Consider the following 14,344-nt stretch of genomic DNA (forward strand, 5'->3'; position numbering starts at 1 on the left):
TCAATGATGTGCTGTTTTGTATGTTGATGGAAATGATGTGTGCATTTGAACCAAGTCCATTCAGTGCATTATTTTTTTCTGTATACTGAGGCTGGTCACTAATGTTAGAGCAGATAAACAGTGCACGTGTAATGGTGGCATTAGAGATGCCAAATGAGGCAGTGGGAGTGCAGTAAGGCTCTGAAGTCTTGGCCTCTGAATGCCCACGCCAGCCATTTAAATTCAGTTGCTTAGATAATGAGAACGTTATCTGTGCTCCGCTGAGACTCGGCGCTTTGACTGAATAGGAGCAGCCTGTAACGGATGAGACGAGAGATACCAGACTTTGTACCAAACACACACACATACACACTGATGTACTGCGCCACAAAGACTTGTTCAGGACTATCAGGAACCCGTGTATCAATAAAGCTGTGAGCAGATGCTGTTATCACTCAATGAGCTCAGTGTGATAATTGCAGACGATAACGCTTCAACGCAACAACGCAGTCCAAAAATGACCTCGGCGCACAGGATAAAGCACTTCAAATCCAAAACTACTCCAGACAGACCTACTTCATTTTAAGACATGCCACTCTACAGTATACGACACTGCCCCTCCTCCATTACAAGGTTATTATAAAAGTAGAAAGCACAATATGTGAATAAACTTTAAACACAAGGTGAGCTCTATCTTAAAGATCAGTTCATGACATCAACAACAAGGTCAAAAGGATTCTGGACGTGCTTCTCCATTGGCTGTAAAAATGTGAGATGTCCCTCCTGACACTGCTGATGTACGTGTGTTTGTTTTAAAGCTATACGAGTCCCAGTGGTAGACCCATCTGCAGCGAAGGCTGCCTCCTCACTCTTCACGCCTGTTTGTCACGGGCCTCCATTAAAGACACAGTTCAGTCTGTTTTTACACTGGAGCTAGAAGGCTAATATAGCTAACAGGTAATGGATTAGCACTGTGCAAACCGCATGCCTAAATCATCATACATTTGACTATACTAGACTTATTTATGTGGTTTCAGGTATCATATGACATTGTTAGGGCTGGCAAACAATTAAAATAAATACTTTCTATAGTTAATCGACATTCAGTGCATTTGTCTCATTTGCTCAAATTTCACTCTACAGAAAGATTTTTTTTTTTTTCATTTAAAAAAACATTTTTTTTGTTACAGTTATGGGAATGGACAAAATAGGTTTGAGAATGTATGATGTATGTTGAGAATCAGAATGTGTTTCTTACTTCCAATAATTCAGTAACTATTTTCAGAAGCACAGGGTTCAATAAACCTGAACATTCAAATAAGTCAATTATTGCGAATAAAACAAACAAATGGGCAGAATGATTGGCAAATTGTCAAACGGTGACTACTTTCCATGACTACTGAGCCCCATTTGAACTGATTTTGGAGATGCTGACACCAACTGTGACAAAGAGGAGGGCAAATTAATCCATTTGACATTTGTCAAAAATTTCAGTTGCTGGGACAGTGTCAAGCTGTCATCTTGGTTGTTGCCATGCCAATGTCAGAGATGGCAGTGATTGATAAAATAATGTCACATATTTGTCATCCAAAAAACAGTTGGTGTGCAGGATATTGTCAGTATACACATGCTTAAATTAATTTACCGTCATCTGAATACTGTCATCAGGTTACACACTGATGCCCCCTACCTGGTCTAATCTAGACCCTTTCCAACATACACCATAGACTAATCACACACCCTTTAACCATCACTGCACACTGCTGCTATGGAACACTTTTAGTCTTTCTGTAAGTTTACAGTTGACAATGTTTGCACTAGTATTTCCACTCATGAGCTGCTTTGACACCCGTATAAATGTGATATGGAGGCCCTGAAAGGATGTGTGGTGTAATTTCTTTTAGGTAAAAATCTGGTGAGTATCAGATATTGTGGCAAGTACCTTATACTGATGTGGTGAGCACCAGATACTATTAGGTGAGCACCTGATACTATGTGGTGAGCACGCAACACTATATTTGACCACCCAAATTATATGTGGGTAGCACCAACACTATTAGATGAGGACCTGATACTATGTGCTGAGCACCCGATACTATGTGGTGAGCACCTGATACTATGTGGTAAGCACCCGATACTATTAGGTGAGCACCTGATACTGTGTGGTGAGCATCCATTACTATGTAGTGAGCACAAGATACTATGTGGTGAGCACCTGATGCTACATGGGGAGTATCTGATACTATGTGGCAAGCACCCCACATTTGAAAAAAAAATGTACCATGTCTAAATCAGGTGCTTACCATATACTATTGAGTGCTCAGCTGTATTGGGTGTTCACATGATAGAATCTTGTGCTCACCTGATAGTGTTAGATTCTCACCACATAGTATCTGGTGCTCACCACATAGTATATCATCATAGATTCTGTCATTTCAACACAGAGTGGTGCACTTCACCCTGCACTGTAATGGATAGTTTAAAGGGTCAAACAAGGAAAATGTGTTAATAATGTTAAGAAACAGCATCTTTAAAAATTTATTGGGTTACTGTCTTAACTTTAACAGCCTTAATCATTATCTATAAAAATGGACAATTACACACAAAATTCAGGCTTTATGTTGGCTGCTATTACTGTTTTCAGCTGTGTGATGTGCTTTTGTCCATTTTAACAGATAAAAGCATGTAATAGCCTCTTGTCTCCAGGGAAAAACTAAAGAATCAAACCAAGGACACCAAACATGTCTTGACTGACTTATTACATTGAGGGACAAAGGGGGCGCAGGGGCAAAATTATGAAAATTTATTTTTTTGCTGAACTATCTCTTTAACAGCAGGAGAACATGTGACCTGGTTGAGGGGGCAGGAGCATCTCATTTGTTTTTGTTTGCTCTCCTCCACATGGCTTTCAAGTCCCCTAGGGCGATCCCCTAATCAGCCGCTCCGATGCAATTTAGCATTAACGAGCCGATACGAGCCGCAGATTAATCTGCGCATTACATCAAAGACGGCGGCTGCTTCCCTCAGACCCGCTGCCACACGACCAGCATCTCTCTGCTTAGAAAAGGAAAACACTGTTGTTTATTTGTTTACCTTTATTTGATTCTTGTCTGAATAACTGAGGCACTGAGGTTAAACAGATATTTCTCAGAGGTAGGGAACGTGGGGTGAGGGGGGCTGAACAGAGTGAGTAATTACTAAAAAATGAAATGGCAATCATGTTTGCCTTCAGAAGAAACGCATGGCTAGACTTCATAAACAGTGTGAGGCAGGTTTGCTTCACAGTGGACGTCAGGAAAACACATACTGAAAGAGATGAGATTTTTTTTTAGGGAATTTTTTTTTATTTGAATAACTTCAATTCATCGAACGTTCTCTCATTTTTTGTTGAATGTAAGACCGAGCCAATAAAAAACAAACAGTTTTTCATAGCATTCTTTGCTCACCTTTACCAAGGGCATCAATAATTCCAAAAGGCACTGTGCATCCCTGCAAGTCATTAATGAGGGAATTAATCCATAATGAGATCAGCAGTGTGATGAAGACTATTTGACTGAAATGCTTTTAGCATTTGAAGCTGCATGTAATGCATAAAGACCTGTAATAGTCATTTTACAATGTTACTGGGTCACTGTAGACTGTTCTGTTTTATAGTCTTGGGTTTCTGTTTATATTTTACTCCTACAGCAAAAGACCCTGACAAAAATACTAGTAACACTCTAATTCTTCTCAGCTCTGCCAGAATCTCCTCTCATCTTTGGCATAGTTTGATTTTGGCCAGATCCATCCAATATACTCATGGTCTTGTCTTAAAAGAAGAAATAATGGAAGCTTACACCCTCCCACCCGACTTGCATCATACACTTGCCTCAGAAATGACATATAATACTCTGTTACTTATGAAAATGGAAAAACGCCAGTGTTAGAAACCACTAATAAATATATTTGAGATTCATTACAGTGCATTACATAAGTATTCCCCTTCACCATCCGCATGTTGTAGTATTGCAATCCGGAATTAAAAACCATAGAAGTTGTTATTACATTTCCCCCCAGTGCCGTAAAATGCCTAAATTTACTCTGGTGCAACCAATTTCCACCAGAAGAATGAATATTGAATGGAGTGCAATAAAGTTTTTTTTATCTAAATATAAAAATATTTGTTTCTAGAAGTGAGAAAATATGCCTAAAGAAACAACATCATGAAGACCAAGGAGCTCTCAATACAGGTCTGGGACAAAGTTCTAGATAAGAATCAATCAGTGTTTGGTTATAAAAAATATTCCAAACTTTAAACATCCCCTGAGCACCACTTAATCTGTAAAAAAAGCATGGTGGTGGTAGCATCATATTGTGTGAATGATTTCATCAGCAGTCTCTGGTAAACTGGTCAAGGTTGAGAGCAAGATGGATGGGACCAAGCACAGTTACAGAAAAAAATCACAGGAAAAAACTTGAAAATTGCTGTTCAACAAATGTTCCCATCCAATTTGACTGAGCCTAAACAAGTTTGTCATGAGGATTGGGCAAAAATATCAGGATCCAGATGTGCAAAGCTGATAGAGATATATCTCAGAAGCCTGCAGCTGTAATTGCATAATTTAGGCATCTACTTTGCACAGTGATAATTAATAGGGTATTAGCTTCCATTCCTTATGAGCTACATTAGCATCTTAGCTCCAGTGCAGAACTAAAGAAGCAAACACCAAACCTTTCTAATCTGATCGACAACATTTGGGGTTAGTACAATAATTATTCAGCACAAAACTATTCCACAAGCTGTAGGAGTTTGTTTCTTCTTAAGTCTCCCAGTCTTCAAGTTAAAAGTCTTAAGTTTCAATATCAGGAAATTGACAGAGGGAGAGAGAGAGAGAGAGAGAGAGAGAGAGAGAGAGAGAGAGAGAGAGAGAGAGAGAGAGAGAAGATGAGTAAAGTAGCCACTTCACAGGCTTGGAGCTGATCTGTTCTGTCTGCAAATGTCAAAGCGTAGTGGCCTGACATTGGCTGCTCCACAGGACATGACACACATGGGCCCCAGGAGCGTTAGCAAGATGTGATGGAGAGGAAGAAGCACTTTCTCCTCTTCTCACTCCTTCCCTCTGCCCCCTGAGACCCCATGCAGTGGCTGTGTTTTCCCACACACCAGGAGATCTTCCTGCCTCAGCACTGCCAAGGTTGCCAGGGCATTGGACACCAGCAGGAAATAAAAGCCTGTTCAGCTCTCCAGACCCTGCATCATGAGACATGTACAGTATTCTGAAAAGTTTTAGGCAAGTTGGGCAAATAATATTCAAAGCTATTGTAGTGGCACTTACATGTAAATAACCTCAATAAAATAGAATAAACACAATTAATACAATAATATGTGATTTTGTGTCTAAAAGTTTATTAGCTTAACCCCTTAAACTCAAAGCTTCAGGTTTACTATGCTAAGACTTATTTCCCTAAGGCTTACCATGCAATAACCACAATAAATGATGATAATGTGGCATGATTTTATGTTTGAAGCCTTACAAATCATTAAATGTTACAAATTAAGGCATCTTTAAAAGCATTCAACGTATTGAAAAACTTTTGCTTGTGAATTCTGATCTCTTTAAATGTCACACAGCACATCCAACAACTTTTATTCTGGCATTCTTTTAGGAAAGTGTGGGAACTCTTAAAAAGAAATATGTATGTATAAACATAAATTCAAGGTCAAAGATTTATGCAAGTATCCAAGTACAAAGGCTAGTTTATACACATTTTCAAAAGTGGTACATCACTTAAAAATATAAAATTTTTTATTAATGTGTGGTTGCTCCACTTGACATTTTCTGGGTGGTAAAATTGATGATCCTGTTGAATGAATTTGCAAAGCTATAAAAGAATATTATAAATAGAATCTTATAAATATAAAAATGCACATAATATCCTTTTTAAACTGGATGACATCCAACCTTCATCCTATGGTTCAGCTAATCAATACTGCATTAAGTTATAGTTATAAATCCACATTTACAGTGGCTGGAACTGCGTCAATGACAAGAGAAACCAAACATGTTCTTCTGACCAACACACAAGATATCAATAACATATTTTCTCTCTCTGTTGTTCAGTGTGCTGCTCTCTGGGTGTATTTTCTCTCTCTGTTGTTCAGTGTGCTGCTCTCTGGGTGTATTTTCTCTCTCTGTTGTTCAGTGTGCTGCCCTTTGTGTGTATTTTCTCTCTCTGTTGTTCAGTGTGCTGCCCTTTGTGTGTATTTTCTCTCTCTGTTGTTCAGTGTGCTGCTCTCTGACTGTATTTTCTCTTTCCATTGTTCAGTGTGCTGCTGTCTGGGTGTTGCCCTGTCCCCCTCGTCCTTTTCTTAGCTTCTTTCTGGGTGTCACCTCTTTTGCTGTTGTTCAAAGTGCTGCATTCTGGTTAGGAAATATGTGCTTGTTTCCTCTTTGCCTATTTTTTGGTGTAATGCTAGCCAATTACAGGCATCTGTTAGCGAATGTATTAGAACTGGGCAGTTATCACTCTCCTCAAAGCGTGTTTGGGTGTCCAATAACACTGTTTGAGCGCCAGTTGGAAAAGATGCGATAGCTGGCTTCACATATTTCAGTGGAAGCATGTTCTCCCTCACTCTCTCAGTTTGGTAGCATCATGCAGAAGAAACCTAGCTAACGAGTAGGAATTGCCAAAGACTAAATTGGGAGAACACTGGTTAAAACAGAAATGAAGAATTTTTTGTTTTCAGAGAAAGTCTTTACTTTTCTGTATTCCTGTTTATTCAGATTTGTTTTAAAGTTATTCAGTGGTATTGCAAGTAAAAACACTTCCTGCACAGATAAATAGTTTTAAACAATGTTTTTTGGCACAGAACTGCAGTTTCTTACAAAACAGAACTCTCTGGACAGAGGTCAAATTGGGCTGCAACTCCCACGCTAGTCAATGTGGCGCTATGGCCACTGTTGCCACGGCAACCGCATCACAGTCATGCTGATGTGCAATGGGGGTGGTGGGGCATCAGTGAATATACTGAACACTGCACATCAGGCTTACAGGTAAGCTCAATCTAAACACAGTGAAGTACTGAAGTCCACCTGTCCCTCTCTCTCTCTCCTCTCTCTCTCTCTCTCTCTCTCTCTCTCTTTCTCTCACTCTTTCTCTCACTCAAGTCGAAACTAATGATGCATTCAGACATGCTGCTGTGACTGTGCTCTGGGTGTGAATCAGAATATAATTCCACCTCTGTCTCCACGCTTCGCTTTCTAGCGCAACAAAAGAACCTTACGCTTGAAGGACAGTGGGCAGACATGCTGGGCATTAGCGGCCAATCAGAGTCCCCAGTGTGCTGCCTGAAAGAGCAGTACCAGCGGGACTTCTCTCTTCAACAACAGCACAGCCATATCTCTCTCTGCCTGGACGCTTCTCTATCTTTCTCACTCTCTTTTCCTATCTCTCTCCTTTGCTCTCTGTGGTATGTGCGCTTTTGGAGAAAGCTGATCGTCAGGTGTTTCTAATAATGTCAGTACATAGAGGAGGATGGTAAATAAAAGAAGCAGGTGTTTATTTTTCTCTGCTTCTCCTGCAGTTTGGCATTCAATAACAAATACAAGTCAGCCGTTCTGCAGACAAACTGCAAAGTCTGGCAGTGGATATATTCTAGTTAGCAAGACTATGCAGACTATATCAATTCTTGCTACTTCCTCTACATCCTTGTTTTAAGGATGTATAATATTTTAATGTATACAGTTATTAACCCCCTAAAATCCCAGGCTTATTACATACCAAGGCCTATTATTCAGTAACTACAGAGACTTCAATACAAACTGGTTGAACTATTCTTAGGTTATAGAAGTGTGTAATAAAACCTCTACTAACCTCTAATAAACCCTCCACCCTTTTTATTCAAACAAAAACCAGCATATGTTGTGTTTTGAATGCTGGTATGCTAAACCAGCAACAGACCAGTACCACCAACCAGCACTATTTGTTTCAGCAGGGTTAGAAAGCAGTTACTGACAGACAGTGCCAAAAACTTCAGAACACCTCCCATGTTATCCAGTTCTCTACAACCTTCGACACAAAATCAGACACCTTATTAAAAATTATTCAGTAACTACTATAAAACTAATATGTACACTCATTGAGCACTTTATTAGGAACAACTCCTTGTTTCTACACTCATTGTCCATTATATCAGCTCCAGTTACCATATAGGTGAACTTCGTAGTTCTAGAATTATAGACTGTAGTCCTCTGCATACTTTATTAGCCCACTTTCACCCTGCTCTTCAATGGTCAGGACCACCACAGAGCAGGGTGGTGGATCATTCTCAGTGCTGCAGTGACACTGATGTGGTGGTGGTGTGTTAGTGTGTGTTGTGCTGGTATGAGTGGATCAGACACAGCAGTGCTGCTGGAGTTTTTAAACACCTCAGTGTCACTGCTGGACTGAGAATAGTCCACCAACCAAAAATACCCAGCCAACAGCGTCCTGTGACCACTGATGAAGGACTAGAGGATGACCAACACAAACTGTGCTGAAACACATGAGCTACTGTCTCTGACTTCACATCTACAAGGTGGACCAACAAGGTAGGAGTGTCTAATAGAGTGGACAGTGAGTGGACACAGTGTTTAAAAACTCCAACAGCACTGCTGTGTCTGATCTGCTCGTACCAGCACAACATACACTAACACACCAAAAAACGTCTGAAGCACAGAAAGCATTTACAAGAAGTGCTTACAAATATGTTGTCTGGTTCCTGAGACATTGCTGTACAAAAGTTTTGAAATAAGGGTGGCATAAAGTGCATTTTTAAAATGGAGGAGAGGTACATGCAGAGCACTGTAAGCCAAAACAGTACCAAAAGAAAACAAGTGTAGGTTTACTGTTGGTTTTTGACACTAAATAAAATGGTTATTTTTGCAATGTAGACTTTGCGACCCCTGGTTCCTATCACCTCCACTGTAAAGAGATCTGAGTCAGCTTCTCTGCAATGGACCATTTCGTATCAAACAACTCTAAATGACTTAATTTACATCTCCTTGATTGAACATGTTTTACAAAAGTGGTAGAATTCCCCATTTAGAAGTTAACAAAGATGCCCAGTTGAATCTATGACAAAACAACGGCAGCCCCAAATGATCTCCCATGGGAAAAGTTGATGCATGCTTATGTTATTGAAAGTCTAGAACTTTTATCTCCTGCAGTCTCCTCATTCACTGGAGGATACTGTCAAACGCTGTGATGTCAAAGATATTCTTCAACTCCTGGTAGTGAATTAGAGAGAGATCTAGATACTCACTTCCCTTGTTTCCTGCAGTTTCAGAGCTTAAATGTCTTTGCTTGTTGTTCTGTTTACAGATAAGTCAGTGTGGGAGTGGATCAATTGGGGAGAGTGTGTGTGTATGTGTGTATATGTGTAAGCAATACTGAGCTAAAGGCGACAGACAGACAGACAGGCAGCATCCTGTCCTACTGCAGGCGGTAATCAGGCTCCCTGACAAACACACACACACACACATCACCTGGCAGGCTGCAGCCATCGATTTATTAGTTTGTGTTCATCCGCAATATCTCTTGGCTTTTGGCACCAGCAAATCAAACAAACGGGCTGACAAATGGAAATGAGTGTGAGCTGTATGAGCTCGAAGCCGCCTCGGCTCTTCTCTTCACTCATTATTCCAAACATGCTTAGTGATGAGAAACCTACAAACGACCCCAAAATGAGTCTCAAACATCAGCAGAGTATTGCTAACATCATCCACCACCATTCAGTCTGAGCCTCTCTCACTATCTCTTTCACTCTCTCTCTCTGAGCATGACTGTCCTGAGCAACGTTGCCAAAGCACATGAAACTTTGATTGTCTATAGCTAAACATTTTAAACTTTAAACGTATGTTAATGTTATGGGATTTTACTTAGTTCTCTCCAATCGCAATGCAGAAAAATAGAGCAGATAAAACATTCACTGGGGCAATAGAGTATAAATCAAAGTACCTGTAAATGGGATCTATAGCCACAATTGTACTACTTTATTTGGTCTATTGGAATGAAGAGGCGATGATGTAGCATATTGTTGCTGTCAGATCAAAATGTTGTATGTCAATTTGTTGTATCTCATTTGAAAAACACCAGAAAACTCTGTATAAAACTTTCAGGATGAAAGCACCAATAGAAATGGTCCAAAATGAAGTGAAATGAACTTTTTTCAGTTTTTTCCGTCTCCTGATTTTTTAAAAAAATTTATTTATTTATATAGTTTTTTTTGAGACATGAGGTTTTTGTTTCAACAGTGCAGATATATCTATATACATTTACATGAGTGAGGCAGTTCTGCGAGAGAATCATCAAACTGCTGCTTCATGCTAACCAGAGGAAAGCACACTCTGCATCTTGCTATAGCGGCAGTGCTCACAATGCAGCTTGCACTTGCGTTGCATTATGAACTGTGTTGTGACACATTTTAGACCACAACAAAGTGCAAAATTTTTTGTTTGCATAGCTCAAAACGTATTTGCATACTTGCATGAATTTTGTTTCTGGCCAAAATGCCAATTATTGTTTTCAAATGGTGTAAAAAATAAAAAATGGAAAAATATCATATCATTTTGATATTACAGCAACAATACTCTGTATTCAGTAGACGTAATAGTGCTTATCTTGGCCCTGAGGGGAATATTCCAAGGTTTTAGCACTCAGCACAGATCCAAGAAGAGAAGAAAATTAATAGAAAAAGTGCAATATGTCAGTCATATCAGATATTTTCATAGCAATAAGCCATAGAATTAACCACCCTCAAAATATTTTATTCTCAGCCCACAGACATTCTAGTCTAACAATTTCAATTTCAAAAAATATCTGAACTGGCAACTTTTTGATAGTCTGTACATACAAAAATGTACAAATGTAGGAGATGCTAAGTAAATTTTTTTGGCATCAAAAATGTCTAAATTCATAAATTCTGTTAGCATTTACATATTAAATGAGGTCATATCATGTAGCCTAGTATGTCCTGAAAATAACATGTGACAAGTTTGACTGTCTCTTGTAAACACTTTCTAATTATAATTGTAATTGACCAAAATATTAAACAATGTCCAAAAATAAAGTGCATAGGGTTCAGTGTTAAAGAAATTCTCCAGCATTTTTAGCCTAATCTCTATTTGCCATATCGGTAGCATACAGTCACCTTCCCATTGGCTTCAATCACGAATGTGAGTTGGCGATAATTACAGTAACAACAACAACCACATCAACAACAACAACAATAATAAGATATATTTAACTTCTTAAATATCAGGGGCTGATAAGGATCATTGGGGTAATAGCGAGGAGTTTATTACTCTCTGTCCCTCAGGCAGTGGCATTTTGCTCTCTCTCTCTCTCTCTCTCTCTCTCTCTCTCTCACATACAGCATTCTCACTCTCCCATTACTGTCGACCCCTCTCTACCTTCTTTAGCTCATTCTCTCGCTCCTCTATTGCTTTCTCTGTCTTTTTCCCTCAGAGTGTCTCAGCCTGCTTGATTACACTCTGGTAGCCTGCGGACAGCACAGGCTGCCATTACCTCTGAGCACGTCTAGCAGTGGTGGTTTAAATTAGGAAAATGAATAAGGATTTGGAGCCATGAACAGCCTCCAACTCTCCATAAATCATGGCTAAACCCTTCTGGACCACCTCTGACCTCCTTCCCATTCTGACTCCATCGTTCTCTGTCTCTCTACCCTCTGGATTGTGAGCGAAACAAAGGCCGCCATTTGGGGTGCAGGAATCAATTATGTTTTGTGGCTGAGCGATGGTGTAGCTTTGGCAAATGGTTAAATATCACAGCCTCCCACTCTCATCTGCCAGTTCTGAGACAGAGAGAGAGAGAAAGAGAAAGAAAGAAAGAGAATGTGGTGCAGATGGGTAGGATAAATAGTACATATGTGTGGACGCTTCTTAGAAAATGAAGCCTGATATGCTAACGAATGCTCACTGTTAGAAAATGGCTTTGCTCCATCAAATCTGTCCTACACTGAAGTGCACATTCTAATCTGAGAGAACATGCATGGTATGTTTAATGCATGATTAAGTTCACTTGCAGAAGCAGAATCTGTACAAACTACTGGGCCATTTCTAAGAGTTAGATTCACTGTTATCTCTGTCTTACCATATCTATCTCAATGATATAGTCTGAGACTTTGGCTTTGTCCATTTTGCCCCGAGAATAGATGGGGCATTTGTGTCCATGTTGGGCGGTAAAATGTATCAGCATCTGGAACTGAAGCTTTCTGTGTGCTGCTGTATTTTCTATCACTGTATAAAAGAAGCACCATACTGCCACTACTGTTGGATGCACTGTGACAGATTCTGAGCAAATGTGCATACATTCAGAATAGAATTCCTATCATTGAGAACTTATTATTGATTAATTTCATCAGAGTAACAATATGGAGTCTATGACTTCATGTTATTAAAGGAAAAGAATACATTAATTCTGAAAATAGCCCATTGTTTTCTTGCCATTAAAGGGTTAACTGCGAATGACTTGAGATCCATCACTGCAGTAGCTGATTCTTGTACATTTACTTTTGAAGATTCCCCAGTGTCAAATAAGAAAACAAACCAACAAATACAAAGTTATTAAAATGTTATACAAATGTTGTTCATAACAGTATCAATGGAATTGTGCCAGTTTAAAACTTACAATAGTATTAAAAAACTGACAACTGACCACAAAATAATAATTGAGACGCCCGCCAGCCAATGCCACGTCTTCCATCAAGTGAAGGAAAAACTTTACAGAACTCCTCAAAACAAACCTGCAGTGAGAACAGCGGTGGTAGTAAATTAGCCTGAATTATTAGACTAAGAAACGGTGGAAAGGTTTTGCTGAGGAGTATATTGTAGTATTGACATAGAAGAAGCCTAAAACTATGAACAGGCAGCATTATACTGGTTACTATATTTGCTAAAAGTCATTTTAATATGATGTCTAAGGATAAATGGCTAACTAATTATATGTTATTAACTTAGCTGCTAACGGTTAGCTTGATAGATCAGTTGGATTAAACAGAACTGTACAGCGCTCACATTAGTGATTTAAACATTGAGGAAAAAATTAATGCACTTTGTGTTGTTTCATTAAAGTTTGCTGTAAGAGCTTGTGTAAAAGATCATGAGTTCTCCTTAGCATTTAGCATTCCTCTGATTAGCTCCATTATTAGCTTTAGCATTAGCTCATCTGAAGGGGTAGCTTCAATCACTAAAACATCTTCTATAATACTACTTTTATTAGCTTTAAATTGGCCAGCATTCATTTTTTTCAGTTCTCACACATATAGGTCTACACTAAAAAAAATCTTGTAAAGCTTATTTACTTTAATAACAAATTGTTTCAAATGTGCTCCTCAGTGTGTTTCTGAATGCTCATTTGTACTACATGAGTTAGGCAGACTGAGCTCATTTGATAGATGCAGCAACACTAAAGGAAGGTGGGACTTTTTGCAAACAACCAATTGGTAAAATGTAACTTAAAAATAAAGTCATCACACACTTTTTACACAAGAAAGATTATTCTTTGCAGAATTAGCTGCAATATCATCACACTGCTGAAAAACAATTACACAGTTGAAAACACATTTCGGATTTTAGCTGACTTGGACTTTAGACTAAAATCATTTCGCTTTGAGAGACCCTATATTTTAATTATGTTTATTTTATGAAAGTAAATGATTGAACATTTTATGTTATCACTACCTAAACAATAATGATGCCTCTGGAACGTTGTCACATATTTCGGTAATGATTGTTCTCATAGTGACAATTTTAGCTAATCTTGAGCGGAACTCAAAAATGCTACCCAGTACATAACTAGCAAACACAGCTTTAAACAGTTGCATATGCATAAAATCATAATATTGTCCATTAAAACACAAAATATAACTTGCAGAAAATATGTTTCAGTAATGACATTTCTTGACACACTGATTTTCAGACTTTGGGACACATTTACTTCAAAACAATGAGATCTAAGTGCTCATCATGTGGCCATGAGGGACAGGGATGCAGTCTCCTGCTTTAGTTGAATCTAGTTGAAATTTAGGGCTTATGGTTTGGCGCAGATACATCCCCTAAATTTTGGATTTTGTACATATTTAGCTTATTGCTTTCTCAATTAATGCCTTGCATTTCAATAGACTGTAACATATCTAAACATCTAATACTTTTTTTTTTTTTTTACTGTGAAACCACAGTTTGATTTTAGTTAGTGAAATATGATTACAAGTTGTATAATCTGTAGCGATTGCAGTCAGCATGTATTACACGCATTCCTATTTGCAGTATGTCTTCTCATGGCAGCATGTACCATGAAAATAGTTTAAAGACGATGAAAGAGAAAC

The sequence above is a fragment of the Colossoma macropomum genome, unplaced genomic scaffold, assembly GCF_904425465.1.
Source record: "Colossoma macropomum unplaced genomic scaffold, Colossoma_macropomum, whole genome shotgun sequence".
Lineage (NCBI taxonomy): Eukaryota > Metazoa > Chordata > Actinopteri > Characiformes > Serrasalmidae > Colossoma > Colossoma macropomum.